We start from the raw sequence: 16,791 nt of genomic DNA, 5'->3' as shown, positions 1-16,791 counted from the left end.
TTGACTGCGTTCATCAAACGACCGTCCTGGTTATAACATGGTTATACCATGGTTGGTTAAAACATGGTTGATTATAACATGGTATAACCAACATAACTGTCATAAGAGTTGCACTGCACTTTTGTGCAGCATTGTGCATTACCTGGCAAACACAGTGATATCGTCCCTGGGTGGGCTTGAACCACCAACCTTTCGGTTAACAGCCGAACGCGCTAACCCATTGCGCCACAGAGACTGACAACGCGCAACCCACAGGTGTCGAGACTGGACGGGGGACTGGGGGAGGGTGTTCCGGTCTTTTTTGGTTGTTAACAGCCAAAAGCTCTAACCGATTGCGCCACAGAGACTGACAACCCGCAACCCACAGGTGTCGAGACTGGACGGGGGACTGGGGGAGGGTGTTCCGGTCTCTTTGGTTGTGGGGTATACGATTGTGCAACAGAGACTGAGTGAAGCCAAGCAGGGGCGTCGAGAGAGGACCGGGTGGCTAGATGGAGGTGCTCTGGTACTTCCTCTCCATACCGCCTTGATTGTTTAAAATATGTGACTTGTAGGTCACACATACTTGGCAGCAAGTATGCAGTTGCGGACGAACAACAGCACCCCAAAGAATATCAGCCTTGATAAAACAGTTGACTGCGTTCATCAAACGACCGTCCTGGATATACCATGGTTGGTTAAAACATGGTTGATTATAACATGGTATAACCAACATAAGAGTTGCACTGAACATTTGTGCAGCATTCTGAATTACCTGGCAATAACAGTGATATCATCCCTGGGTGGGCTTGAACCACCAACCTTTTGGTTAACAGCCGAAAGCGCTAACCAATTGCGCCACAGAGACTGACAACGCGCAAACCACAGGTGTCGAGACTGGACGTGGGAGTGGAGGAGGGTGTTCCGGTCTTTTTGGTTGTTGGGTAAACGATTTTGCAACAGAGACTGAGTGAAGCCAAGCAGGGGCGTCGAGAGAGGAACGGGTGGCTGGATGGAGGTGCTCTGGTACTTCCTCTCCATACCGCCTTGATTGTTTAAAATATGTGACTTGTAGGTCACACATACTTGGCAGCAAGTATGCAGTTGCGGACGAACAACAGCACCCCAAAGATGGATATCACCCTTGATAAAACAGTTGACTGCGTTCATCAAACGACCGTCCTGGTTATAACATGGTTATACCATGTTTGGTTAAAACATGGTTGATTATAACATAGTATAACCAACATAACTGTCATAAGAGTTGCACTGCACTTTTGTGCATTACCTGGCAAACACAGTGATATCATCCCTGGGTGGGCTTGAACCACCAACCTTTCGGTTAACAGCCAAACGCGCTAACCGATTGCGCCACAGAGACTGACAACGCGCAACCCACAGGTGTCGAGACTGGACGGGGGACTGGGGGAGGGTGTTCCGGTCTTTTTTGGTTGTTAACAGCCAAAAGCTCTAACCGATTGCGCCACAGAGACTGACAACCCGCAACCCACAGGTGTCGAGACTGGACGGGGGACTGGGGGAGGGTGTTCAGGTCTCTTTGGTTGTGGGGTATACGATTGTGCAACAGAGACTGAGTGAAGCCAAGCAGGGGCGTCGAGAGAGGACCGGGTGGCTAGATGGAGGTGCTCTGGTACTTCCTCTCCATACCGCCTTGATTGTTTAAAATATGTGACTTGTAGGTCACACATACTTGGCAGCAAGTATGCAGTTGCGGACGAACAACAGCACCCCAAAGAATATCAGCCTTGATAAAACAGTTGACTGCGTTCATCAAACGACCGTCCTGGATATACCATGGTTGGTTAAAACATGGTTGATTATAACATGGTATAACCAACATAAGAGTTGCACTGCACGTTTGTGCAGGATTCTGAATTACCTGGCAATAACAGTGATATCGTCCCTGGGTGGGCTTGAACCACCAACCTTTCGGTTAACAGCCGAATGCGCTAACCCATTGCGCCACAGAGACTGACAACGCACAACCCACAGGTGTCAAGACTGGATGGGGGACTGTGGGAGGGTGTTCCGGTCTTTTTTGGTTGTTAACATCCGAAAGCTCTAACCGATTGCGCCACAGAAACTGACAACTCGCAACCCACAGGTGTCGAGGCTGGACGGGGGACTGGGGGAGGGTGTTCCGGTCTTTTTTGGTTGTGGGGTATACGATTGTGCAACAGAGACTGAGTGAATCCAAGCAGGGGCGTCGAGAGAGGACCGGGTGGCTAGATGGAGGTGCTCTGGTACTTCCTCTCCATACCTCCTTGATTGTTTAAAATATGTGACTTGTAGGTCACACATACTTGGCAGCAAGTATGCAGTTGCGGACGAACAACAGCAACCCCAAAGATGCATATCACCCTTGATAAAACAGTTGACTGCGTTCATCAAACGACCGTCCTGGATATACCATGGTTTGTTATAACATGGTTGATTATAACATGGTATAACCAACATAACTGTCATAAGAGTTGCACTGCACGTTTGTGCAGCATTCTGAATTACCTGGCAATAACAGTGATATCGTCCCTGGGTGGGCTTGAACCACCAACCTTTCGGTTAACAGCCGAACGCTCTAACCAATTGCGCCACAGAGACTGACAACACGCAGCCCACAGGTGTCGAGACTGGACGTGGGAGTGGAGGAGGGTGTTCCGGTCTTTTTGGTTGTGGGGTAAACGATTTTGCAACAGAGACTGAGTGAAGCCAAGCAGGGGCGTCGAGAGAGGATCGGGTGGCTGGATGGAGGTGCTCTGGTACTTCCTCTCCATACCGCCTTGATTGTTTAAAATATGTGACTTGTAGGTCACACATACTTGGCAGCAAGTATGCAGTTGCGGACGAACAACAGCACCCCAAAGATGGATATCACCCTTGATAAAACAGTTGACTGCGTTCATCAAACGACCGTCCTGGTTATAACATGGTTATACCATGGTTGGTTAAAACATGGTTGATTATAACATGGTATAACCAACATAACTGTCATAAGAGTTGCACTGCACTTTTGTGCAGCATTGTGCATTAACTGGCAAACACAGTGATATCGTCCCTGGGTGGGCTTGAACCACCAACCTTTCGGTTAACAGCCGAACGCGCTAACCGATTGCGCCACAGAGACTGACAACCCGCAACCCACAGGTGTCGAGACTGGACGGGGGACTGGGGGAGGGTGTTCCGGTCTCTTTGGTTGTGGGGTATACGATTGTGCAACAGAGACTGAGTGAAGCCAAGCAGGGGCGTCGAGAGAGGACCGGGTGGCTAGATGGAGGTGCTCTGGTACTTCCTCTCCATACCGCCTTGATTGTTTAAAATATGTGACTTGTAGGTCACACATACTTGGCAGCAAGTATGCAGTTGCGGACGAACAACAGCACCCCAAAGAATATCAGCCTTGATAAAACAGTTGACTGCGTTCATCAAACGACCGTCCTGGATATACCATGGTTGGTTAAAACATGGTTGATTATAACATGGTATAACCAACATAAGAGTTGCACTGAACGTTTGTGCAGCATTCTGAATTACCTGGCAATAACAGTGATATCATCCCTGGGTGGGCTTGAACCACCAACCTTTCGGTTAACAGCCGAACGCTCTAACCAATTGCGCCACAGAGACTGACAACACGCAGCCCACAGGTGTCGAGACTGGACGTGGGAGTGGAGGAGGGTGTTCCGGTCTTTTTGGTTGTGGGGTAAACGATTTTGCAACAGAGACTGAGTGAAGCCAAGCAGGGGCGTCGAGAGAGGATCGGGTGGCTGGATGGAGGTGCTCTGGTACTTCCTCTCCATACCGCCTTGATTGTTTAAAATATGTGACTTGTAGGTCACACATACTTGGCAGCAAGTATGCAGTTGCGGACGAACAACAGCACCCCAAAGATGGATATCACCCTTGATAAAACAGTTGACTGCGTTCATCAAACGACCGTCCTGGTTATAACATGGTTATACCATGGTTGGTTAAAACATGGTTGATTATAACATGGTATAACCAACATAACTGTCATAAGAGTTGCACTGCACGTTTGTGCAGCATTGTGCATTACCTGGCAAACACAGTGATATCGTCCCAGGGTGGGCTTGAACCACCAACCTTTCGGTTAACAGCCGAACGCACTAACCGATTGCGCCACAGAGACTGACAACACTCAACCCACAGGTGTCGAGACTGGACGGGGGACTGGGGGAGGGTGTTCCGGTCTTTTTTGGTTGTTAACAGCCAAAAGCTCTAACCGATTGCGCCACAGAGACTGACAACCCGCAACCCACAGGTGTTGAGACTGGACGGGGGACTGGGGGAGGGTGTTCCGGTCTTTTTTGGTTGTTAACAGCCAGCTTTGGTTGTGGGGTATACGATTGTGCAACAGAGACTGAGTGAAGCCAAGCAGGGGCGTCGAGAGAGGACCGGGTGGCTAGATGGAGGTGCTCTGGTACTTCCTCTCCATACCGCCTTGATTGTTTAAAATATGTGACTTGTAGGTCACACATACTTGGCAGCAAGTATGCAGTTGCGGACGAACAACAGCACCCCAAAGAATATCAGCCTTGATAAAACAGTTGACTGCGTTCATCAAACGACCGTCCTGAATATACCATGGTTGGTTAAAACATGGTTGATTATAACATGGTATAACCAACATAAGAGTTGCACTGCACGTTTGTGCAGCATTCTCAATTACCTGGCAATAACAGTGATATCGTCCCTGGGTGGGCTTGAACCACCAACCTTTCGGTTAACAGCCGAATGCGCTAACCCATTGCGCCACAGAGACTGATAACCCGCAACCCACAGGTGTCAAGACTGGACGGGGGACTGGGGGAGGGTGTTCCGGTCTTTTTTGGTTGTGGGGTATACGATTGTGCAACAGAGACTGAGTGAAGCCAAGCAGGGGCGTCGAGAGAGGACCGGGTGGCTAGATGGAGGTGCTCTGGTACTTCCTCTCCATACCTCCTTGATTGTTTAAAATATGTGACTTGTAGGTCACACATACTTGGCAGCAAGTATGCAGTTGCGAACGAACAACAGCAACCCCAAAGATGCATATCACCCTTGATAAAACAGTTGACTGCGTTCATCAAACGACCATCCTGGATATACCATGGTTTGTTATAACATGGTTGATTATAACATAGTATAACCAACATAACTGTCATAAGAGTTTCACTGCACGTTTGTGCAGCATTGTGCATTACCTGGCAAACACAGTGATATCGTCCCAGGGTGGGCTTGAACCACCAACCTTTCGGTTAACAGCCGAACGCGCTAACCGATTGCGCCACAGAGACTGACAACACGCAACCCACAGGTGTCGAGACTGGACGGGGGACTGGGGGAGGGTGTTCCGGTCTTTTTTGGTTGTTAACAGCCAAAAGCTCTAACCGATTGCGCCACAGAGACTGACAACCCGCAACCCACAGGTGTCGAGACTGGACGGGGGACTGGGGGAGGGTGTTCCGGTCTCTTTGGTTGTGGGGTATACGATTGTGCAACAGAGACTGAGTGAAGCCAAGCAGGGGCGTCGAGAGAGGACCGGGTGGCTAGATGGAGGTGCTCTGGTACTTCCTCTCCATACCGCCTTGATTGTTTAAAATATGTGACTTGTAGGTCACACATGGTTATAACATGGTTGGTTATAACATGGTTATAACATGGTTGTTATAACATGGTTATAACAACAGGGGGATAGCTCAGTAGGTAAAGTGGTCGCCCCATGATCGGAAGGTCGGCGGTTCTATCCTGAGGTACCCCTGAGCAAGGTACCGTCCCTACACACTGCTCCCCGGGCGCCTGCTTAGTGGGCTGCCCACTGCTTCACTGAGTGAATGGGTCAAATGCAGAGAAAAACAAGTAATTTCCCCATGGGGATCAATAAAGTATCCATTATTATTATTATTATTATTATAACATGGTTGATTATAACATGGTTATAAGATAGTTGGTTATAACATGGCTGGGTATAACATGGTTATAACATTGTTGGTTATAACATGGTTGGTTATAACATGATTGGTTATAACATGGTTGGTTATAACATGGCTGGTTATAACATGGTTCCAACATGGTTAGTTATGACACGATAATAACATGGTTGGTTATAACATGGTTATAACATGGTTGGTTATAACATGGTTATAACATGGTTGGTTATAACATGATAATAACATGGTTGGTTATAACATGGTTAGAACATGGTTGTTATAACATGGATATAACAACAGGGGGATAGCTCAGTAGGTAAAGTGGTCGCCCCATGATCGGAAGGTCGGCGGTTCTACCCTGAGGTACCCCTGAGCAAGGTACCGTCCCTACACACTGCTCCCCGGGCGCCTTCTTAGTGGGCTGTCCACTGCTTCACTGAGTGAATGGGTCAAATGCAGAGAAAAACAAGTAATTTCCCCATGGGGATCAATAAAGTATCCATTATTATTATTATTATTATTATTATAACATGGTTGATTATAACATGGTTATAAGATAGTTGGTTATAACATGCTTATGACATGGTTTGGTTATAACATGGTTATAACATGGTTGGTTATAACATGGCTGGTTATAACATGGTTGTTATAACATGGCTGGTTATAACATGGTTGTTATAACATGGTTGGTTATAACATGGTTGTTATAACATGGTTGGTTATAACATGGTTATGACATGGTTGGTTATAACATGCTTATAACATGGTTGGTCATAACAAGACTGGTTATAACATGGTTGGTTATAACATGGTTATAACATGGTTGTTATAATATGGTTGGTTATAACATGGTTATAACATGGTTGGTTATAACATGGTTATAACATGTTTGATTATAACATGGTTATAAGATAGTTGGTTATAACATGCTTATAACATGGTTGGTTATAACATGGTTATACCATGGTTGGTTATAACATGGCTGGTTATAACATGGTTGGTTATAACATGGTTATAACATGGTTGTTATAAAATGGTTGGTTATAACATGGTTATAACATGGTTGGTTATAACATGGTTATAACATGGTTGGTCATAACAAGGCTGGTTATAACATGGTTGTTTATAACATGGTCGGTTATAACATTGTTGGTTATAACATGGTAATAACATTGTTGTTTATAACATGTTTATAACATGGTTGGTCATAACAAGGCTGGTTATAACATGGTTGTTATAAAATGGTTGGTTATAACATGGTTATAACATGGTTGGTTATAACATGGTTATAACATTGTTGGTTATAACATGGTAATAACATTGTTGGTTATAACATGGTTGGTTATAACATGGTTATAGCATGGTTGATTATAACCTGATAATAACATGGTTGGTTATAACATGGCTGGTTATAACATGCTTATAACATGGTTGGTCATAACATGGTTATAACATGATTGGTTATAACATGGTTGGTTATAACATGGCTGGTAATAACATGGTTATAACATGGTTGATTATAACATGGTTATAAGATAGTTGGTTATAACATGCTTATAACATGGTTGGTTATAACATGGTTATAACATGGTTGGTTATAACATGATAATAACATGGTTGGTTATAACATGGTAATAACATGGTTGTTATAACATGGTTATAACATGGTTGATTATAACATGGTTATAACATGGTTGATTATAACATGGTTATAACATGGTTGATTATAACATGGTTATAAGATAGTTGGTTATAACATGCTTATAACATGGTTGGTTATAACATGGCTGGGTATAACATGGTTGGTTATAACATGGTTATAACATGGTTGTTATAACATGGTTATAACATGGTTGGTTATAACATGGTTATAACATGGTTGATTATAACATGGTTATAAGATAGTTGGTTATAACATGCTTATGACATGGTTTAGTTACAACATGGTTATAACATGGTTGGTTATAACATGGCTGGTTATAACATGGTTGGTTATAACATGCTTATAACATGGTTGGTTATAACATGGTAATAACATGGTTGGTTATAACATGGTTATAACATGGTTGATTATAACATGGTTATAAGATAGTTGGTTATAACATGCTTATAACATGGTTGGTTATAACATGGCTGGTTATAACATGGTTGGTTATAACATGGTTATAACATGGTTGTTATAATATGGTTGGTTATAACATGGTTATAACATGGTTGGTTATAACATGGTTATAACATGGTTGATTATAACATGGTTATAACATGGTTGATTATAACATGGTTATAAGATAGTTGGTTATAACATGCTTATAACATGGTTGGTTATAACATGGTTATACAATGGTTGGTTATAACATGCTAATGACATGGTTGGTCATAACAAGACTGGTTATAACATGGCTGGTTATAACATGGTTGGTTATAACATGGTTGTTATAACATGGCTGGTTATAACATGGTTGGTTATAACATGGTTATAACATTGTTGGTTATAACATGGTAATAACATTGTTGGTTATAACATGGCTGGTTATAACATGGTTATAACATTGTTGGTTATAACATGGTAATAACATTGTTGGTTATAACATGTTTATAACATTATTGGTTATAACATGGTTGGTTATAACATGGCTGGTTATAACATGGTTATAACATTGTTGGTTATAACATGGTAATAACATTGTTGGTTATAACATGTTTATAACATGGTTGGTCATAACAAGGCTGGTTATAACATGGTTGTTATAAAATGGTTGGTTATAACATGGTTATAACATGGTTGGTTATAACATGGTTATAGCTTGGTTGGTTATAACATGCTTATAACATGGTTGGTCATAACATGGTTATAACATGATTGGTTATAACATGGTTGGTTATAACATGACTGGTAATAACATGGTTATAACATGGTTGATTATAACATGGTTATAAGATAGTTGGTTATAACATTCTTATGACATGGTTTGGTTATAACATGATAATAACATGGTTGGTTATAACATGGTAATAACATGGTTGGTTATAACATGGTTATAACATGGTTGTTATAACATGGTTATAACATGGTTGATTATAACATGGTTATAACATGGTTGATTATAACATGGTTATAACATGGTTGATTATAACATGGTTATAAGATAGTTGGTTATAACATGCTTATAACATGGTTGGTTATAACATGGCTGGGTATAACATTGTTGGTTATAACATGGTAATAACATTGTTGGTTATAACATGTTTATAACATGGTTGGTCATAACAAGGCTGGTTATAACATGGTTGTTATAAAATGGTTGGTTATAACATGTTTATAACATGGTTGGTTATAACATGGTTATAACATTGTTGGTTATAACATGGTAATAACATTGTTGGTTATAACATGGTTGGTTATAACATGGTTATAGCATGGTTGATTATAACCTGATAATAACATGGTTGGTTATAACATGGCTGGTTATAACATGATTGGTTATAACATGGTTATAGCTTGGTTGGTTATAACATGCTTATAACATGGTTGGTCATAACATGGTTATAACATGATTGGTTATAACATGGTTGGTTATAACATGACTGGTAATAACATGGTTATAACATGGTTGTTAATAACATGGTTATAAGATAGTTGGTTATAACATGCTTATAAGATGGTTGGTTATAACATGGTTGGTTATAACATGGCTGGGTATAACATGGTTGGTTATAACATGGTTATAACATGGTTGGTTATAACATGATTATAACATGGTTGGTTATAACATGGTAATAACATGGTTGGTTATAACATGGTTATAACATGGTTGTTATAACATGGTTATAACATGGTTGATTATAACATGGTTATAACATGGTTGGTTATAACATGGTTATAAGATAGTTGGTTATAACATGCTTATGACATTTAGTTACAACATGGTTATAACATGGTTGGTTATAACATGGCTGGTTATTAAAAAGCGTTATAACATGGTTGGTTAAAACATGCTTATAACATGGTTGGTCATAACATGGTTATAACATGATTGGTTATAACATGGTTGGTTATAACATGACTGGTAATAACATGGTTATAACATGGTTGATTATAACATGGTTATAAGATAGTTGGTTATAACATGCTTATAAGATGGTTGGTTATAACATGGTTGGTTATAACATGGCTGGGTATAACATGGTTGGTTATAACATGGTTATAACATGGTTGGTTATAAAATGATTATAACATGGTTGGTTATAACATGGTAATAACATGGTTGGTTATAACATGGTTATAACATGGTTGTTATAACATGGTTATAACATGGTTGATTATAAAATGGTTATAACATGGTTGGTTATAACATGGTTATAAGATAGTTGGTTATAACATGCTTATGACATTTAGTTACAACATGGTTATAACATGGTTGGTTATAACATGATTGGTTATAACATGGTTGGTTATAACATGGCTGGTTATAACATGGTTATAACATGGTTAGTTATGACACGATAATAACATGGTTGGTTATAACATGGTTATAACATGGTTGGTTATAACATGGTTATAACATGGTTGGTTATAACATGATAATAACATGGTTGGTTATAACATGGTTAGAACATGGTTGTTATAACATGGATATAACAACAGGGGGATAGCTCAGTAGGTAAAGTGGTCGCCCCATGATCGGAAGGTCGGCGGTTCTACCCTGAGGTACCCCTGAGCAAGGTACCGTCCCTACACACTGCTCCCCGGGCGCCTTCTTAGTGGGCTGCCCACTGCTTCACTGAGTGAATGGGTCAAATGCAGAGAAAAACAAGTAATTTCCCCATGGGGATCAATAAAGTATCCATTATTATTATTATTATTATTATTATAACATGGTTGATTATAACATGGTTATAAGATAGTTGGTTATAACATGCTTATGACATGGTTTGGTTATAACATGGTTATAACATGGTTGGTTATAACATGGCTGGTTATAACATGGTTGTTATAACATGGCTGGTTATAACATGGTTGTTATAACATGGTTGGTTATAACATGGTTGTTATAACATGGTTGGTTATAACATGGTTATGACATGGTTGGTTATAACATGCTTATAACATGGTTGGTCATAACAAGACTGGTTATAACATGGTTGGTTATAACATGGTTATAACATGGTTGTTATAATATGGTTGGTTATAACATGGTTATAACATGGTTGGTTATAACATGGTTATAACATGTTTGATTATAACATGGTTATAAGATAGTTGGTTATAACATGCTTATAACATGGTTGGTTATAACATGGTTATACCATGGTTGGTTATAACATGGCTGGTTATAACATGGTTGGTTATAACATGGTTATAACATGGTTGGTCATAACAAGGCTGGTTATAACATGGTTGTTTATAACATGGTCGGTTATAACATTGTTGGTTATAACATGGTAATAACATTGTTGGTTATAACATGTTTATAACATGGTTGGTCATAACAAGGCTGGTTATAACATGGTTGTTATAAAATGGTTGGTTATAACATGGTTATAACATGGTTGGTTATAACATGGTTATAACATTGTTGGTTATAACATGGTTGGTTATAACATGACTGGTAATAACATGGTTATAACATGGTTGATTATAACATGGTTATAAGATAGTTGGTTATAACATGCTTATAAGATGGTTGGTTATAACATGGTTGGTTATAACATGGCTGGGTATAACATGGTTGGTTATAACATGACTGGTAATAACATGGTTATAACATGGTTGATTATAACATGGTTATAAGATAGTTGGTTATAACATGCTTATAAGATGGTTGGTTATAACATGGTTGGTTATAACATGGCTGGGTATAACATGGTTGGTTATAACATGGTTATAACATGGTTGGTTATAACATGATTATAACATGGTTGGTTATAACATGGTAATAACATGGTTGGTTATAACATGGTTATAACATGGTTGTTATAACATGGTTATAACATGGTTGATTATAAAATGGTTATAACATGGTTGGTTATAACATGGTTATAAGATAGTTGGTTATAACATGCTTATGACATTTAGTTACAACATGGTTATAACATGGTTGGTTATAACATGATTGGTTATAACATGGTTGGTTATAACATGGCTGGTTATAACATGGTTATAACATGGTTAGTTATGACACGATAATAACATGGTTGGTTATAACATGGTTATAACATGGTTGGTTATAACATGGTTATAACATGGTTGGTTATAACATGATAATAACATGGTTGGTTATAACATGGTTAGAACATGGTTGTTATAACATGGATATAACAACAGGGGGATAGCTCAGTAGGTAAAGTGGTCGCCCCATGATCGGAAGGTCGGCGGTTCTACCCTGAGGTACCCCTGAGCAAGGTACCGTCCCTACACACTGCTCCCCGGGCGCCTTCTTAGTGGGCTGCCCACTGCTTCACTGAGTGAATGGGTCAAATGCAGAGAAAAACAAGTAATTTCCCCATGGGGATCAATAAAGTATCCATTATTATTATTATTATTATTATTATAACATGGTTGATTATAACATGGTTATAAGATAGTTGGTTATAACATGCTTATGACATGGTTTGGTTATAACATGGTTATAACATGGTTGGTTATAACATGGCTGGTTATAACATGGTTGTTATAACATGGCTGGTTATAACATGGTTGTTATAACATGGTTGGTTATAACATGGTTGTTATAACATGGTTGGTTATAACATGGTTATGACATGGTTGGTTATAACATGCTTATAACATGGTTGGTCATAACAAGACTGGTTATAACATGGTTGGTTATAACATGGTTATAACATGGTTGTTATAATATGGTTGGTTATAACATGGTTATAACATGGTTGGTTATAACATGGTTATAACATGTTTGATTATAACATGGTTATAAGATAGTTGGTTATAACATGCTTATAACATGGTTGGTTATAACATGGTTATACCATGGTTGGTTATAACATGGCTGGTTATAACATGGTTGGTTATAACATGGTTATAACATGGTTGGTCATAACAAGGCTGGTTATAACATGGTTGTTTATAACATGGTCGGTTATAACATTGTTGGTTATAACATGGTAATAACATTGTTGGTTATAACATGTTTATAACATGGTTGGTCATAACAAGGCTGGTTATAACATGGTTGTTATAAAATGGTTGGTTATAACATGGTTATAACATGGTTGGTTATAACATGGTTATAACATTGTTGGTTATAACATGGTTGGTTATAACATGACTGGTAATAACATGGTTATAACATGGTTGATTATAACATGGTTATAAGATAGTTGGTTATAACATGCTTATAAGATAGTTGGTTATAACATGGTTGGTTATAACATGGCTGGGTATAACATGGTTGGTTATAACATGACTGGTAATAACATGGTTATAACATGGTTGATTATAACATGGTTATAAGATAGTTGGTTATAACATGCTTATAAGATGGTTGGTTATAACATGGTTGGTTATAACATGGCTGGGTATAACATGGTTGGTTATAACATGGTTATAACATGGTTGGTTATAACATGATTATAACATGGTTGGTTATAACATGGTAATAACATGGTTGGTTATAACATGGTTATAACATGGTTGTTATAACATGGTTATAACATGGTTGATTATAAAATGGTTATAACATGGTTGGTTATAACATGGTTATAAGATAGTTGGTTATAACATGCTTATGACATTTAGTTACAACATGGTTATAACATGGTTGGTTATAACATGATTGGTTATAACATGGTTGGTTATAACATGGCTGGTTATAACATGGTTATAACATGGTTAGTTATGACACGATAATAACATGGTTGGTTATAACATGGTTATAACATGGTTGGTTATAACATGGTTATAACATGGTTGGTTATAACATGATAATAACATGGTTGGTTATAACATGGTTAGAACATGGTTGTTATAACATGGATATAACAACAGGGGGATAGCTCAGTAGGTAAAGTGGTCGCCCCATGATCGGAAGGTCGGCGGTTCTACCCTGAGGTACCCCTGAGCAAGGTACCGTCCCTACACACTGCTCCCCGGGCGCCTTCTTAGTGGGCTGCCCACTGCTTCACTGAGTGAATGGGTCAAATGCAGAGAAAAACAAGTAATTTCCCCATGGGGATCAATAAAGTATCCATTATTATTATTATTATTATTATTATAACATGGTTGATTATAACATGGTTATAAGATAGTTGGTTATAACATGCTTATGACATGGTTTGGTTATAACATGGTTATAACATGGTTGGTTATAACATGGCTGGTTATAACATGGTTGTTATAACATGGCTGGTTATAACATGGTTGTTATAACATGGTTGGTTATAACATGGTTGTTATAACATGGTTGGTTATAACATGGTTATGACATGGTTGGTTATAACATGCTTATAACATGGTTGGTCATAACAAGACTGGTTATAACATGGTTGGTTATAACATGGTTATAACATGGTTGTTATAATATGGTTGGTTATAACATGGTTATAACATGGTTGGTTATAACATGGTTATAACATGTTTGATTATAACATGGTTATAAGATAGTTGGTTATAACATGCTTATAACATGGTTGGTTATAACATGGTTATACCATGGTTGGTTATAACATGGCTGGTTATAACATGGTTGGTTATAACATGGTTATAACATGGTTGGTCATAACAAGGCTGGTTATAACATGGTTGTTTATAACATGGTCGGTTATAACATTGTTGGTTATAACATGGTAATAACATTGTTGGTTATAACATGTTTATAACATGGTTGGTCATAACAAGGCTGGTTATAACATGGTTGTTATAAAATGGTTGGTTATAACATGGTTATAACATGGTTGGTTATAACATGGTTATAACATTGTTGGTTATAACATGGTAATAACATTGTTGGTTATAACATGGTTGGTTATAACATGGTTATAGCATGGTTGATTATAACCTGATAATAACATGGTTGTTTATAACATGGCTGGTTATAACATGCTTATAACATGGTTGGTCATAACATGGTTATAACATGATTGGTTATAACATGGTTGGTTATAACATGGCTGGTAATAACATGGTTATAACATGGTTGATTATAACATGGTTATAAGATAGTTGGTTATAACATGCTTATAACATGGTTGGTTATAACATGGTTATAACATGGTTGGTTATAACATGATAATAACATGGTTGGTTATAACATGGTAATAACATGGTTGGTTATAACATGGTTATAACATGGTTGTTATAACATGGTTATAACATGGTTGATTATAACATGGTTATAACATGGTTGATTATAACATGGTTATAAGATAGTTGGTTATAACATGCTTATAACATGGTTGGTTATAACATGGCTGGGTATAACATGGTTGGTTATAACATGGTTATAACATGGTTGTTATAACATGGTTATAACATGGTTGGTTATAACATGGTTATAACATGGTTGATTATAACATGGTTATAAGATAGTTGGTTATAACATGCTTATGACATGGTTTAGTTACAACATGGTTATAACATGGTTGGTTATAACATGGCTGGTTATAACATGGTTGGTTATAACATGCTTATAACATGGTTGGTTATAACATGGTTATAACATGGTTGATTATAACATGGTTATAAGATAGTTGGTTATAACATGCTTATAACATGGTTGGTTATAACATGGCTGGTTATAACATGGTTGGTTATAACATGGTTATAACATGGTTGTTATAATATGGTTGGTTATAACATGGTTATAACATGGTTGGTTATAACATGGTTATAACATGGTTGATTATAACATGGTTATAAGATAGTTGGTTATAACATGCTTATAACATGGTTGGTTATAACATGGTTATACAATGGTTGGTTATAACATGCTAATGACATGGTTGGTCATAACAAGACTGGTTATAACATGGCTGGTTATAACATGGTTGGTTATAACATGGTTGTTATAACATGGCTGGTTATAACATGGTTGGTTATAACATGGTTATAACATTGTTGGTTATAACATGGTAATAACATTGTTGGTTATAACATGGCTGGTTATAACATGGTTATAACATTGTTGGTTATAACATGGTAATAACATTGTTGGTTATAACATGTTTATAACATTATTGGTTATAACATGGTTGGTTATAACATGGCTGGTTATAACATGGTTATAACATTGTTGGTTATAACATGGTAATAACATTGTTGGTTATAACATGTTTATAACATGATTGGTTATAACATGGTAGGTTATAACATGGCTGGTTACAACATGGTTATAACATGGTTGGTTATAACATGATAATAACATGGTTGATTATAACATGGTTATAAGATAGTTGGTTATAACATGGCTGGGTATAACATGGTTATAACATTGTTGGTTATAACATGGTTGGTTATAACATGATTGGTTATAACATGGTTGGTTATAACATGGCTGGTTATAACATGGTTATAACATGGTTAGTTATGACACGATAATAACATGGTTGGTTATAACATGGTTATAACATGGTTGGTTATAACATGATAATAACATGGTTGGTCATAACATGGTTAGAACATGGTTGTTATAACATGGTTATAACAACAGGGGGATAGCTCAGTAGGTAAAGTGGTCGCCCCATGATCGGAAGGTCGGCGGTTCTACCCTGAGGTGCCCCTGAGCAAGGTACCGTCCCAACTATAAGATAGTTGGTTATAACATTCTTATGACATGGTTTGGTTATAACATGATAATAACATGGTTGGTTATAACATGGTAATAACATGGTTGGTTATAACATGGTTATAACA

General features: G+C 38.2%; 5 non-coding genes across 5 annotated transcripts; all 5 read right to left on the bottom strand.

Moving 5' to 3' along the window:
- Positions 1 to 161: 161 nt before the first annotated feature.
- trnan-guu (transfer RNA asparagine (anticodon GUU)) lies at positions 162 to 235 on the bottom strand. Its single transcript has one exon. It is a non-coding gene; the product is annotated as a tRNA-Asn (tRNA).
- Positions 236 to 1,898: 1,663 nt separating this feature from the next.
- On the bottom strand, positions 1,899 to 1,972 carry trnan-guu (transfer RNA asparagine (anticodon GUU)). Its single transcript has one exon. It is a non-coding gene; the product is annotated as a tRNA-Asn (tRNA).
- A 1,075-nt stretch (positions 1,973 to 3,047) lies between these two features.
- On the bottom strand, positions 3,048 to 3,121 carry trnan-guu (transfer RNA asparagine (anticodon GUU)). The gene has a single exon. It is a non-coding gene; the product is annotated as a tRNA-Asn (tRNA).
- A 1,582-nt stretch (positions 3,122 to 4,703) lies between these two features.
- Positions 4,704 to 4,777, bottom strand: trnan-guu (transfer RNA asparagine (anticodon GUU)). Its single transcript has one exon. It is a non-coding gene; the product is annotated as a tRNA-Asn (tRNA).
- Positions 4,778 to 5,217: 440 nt separating this feature from the next.
- trnan-guu (transfer RNA asparagine (anticodon GUU)) lies at positions 5,218 to 5,291 on the bottom strand. The gene has a single exon. It is a non-coding gene; the product is annotated as a tRNA-Asn (tRNA).
- Positions 5,292 to 16,791: the final 11,500 nt, after the last annotated feature.

Source organism: Astatotilapia calliptera, chromosome 3, assembly GCF_964374335.1.
Source record: "Astatotilapia calliptera chromosome 3, fAstCal68.1, whole genome shotgun sequence".
NCBI classification, from domain to species: domain Eukaryota; kingdom Metazoa; phylum Chordata; class Actinopteri; order Cichliformes; family Cichlidae; genus Astatotilapia; species Astatotilapia calliptera.
Note: the sequence above shows the minus strand (reverse complement) of the source record. Positions and strands in the feature narration are given on the sequence as shown.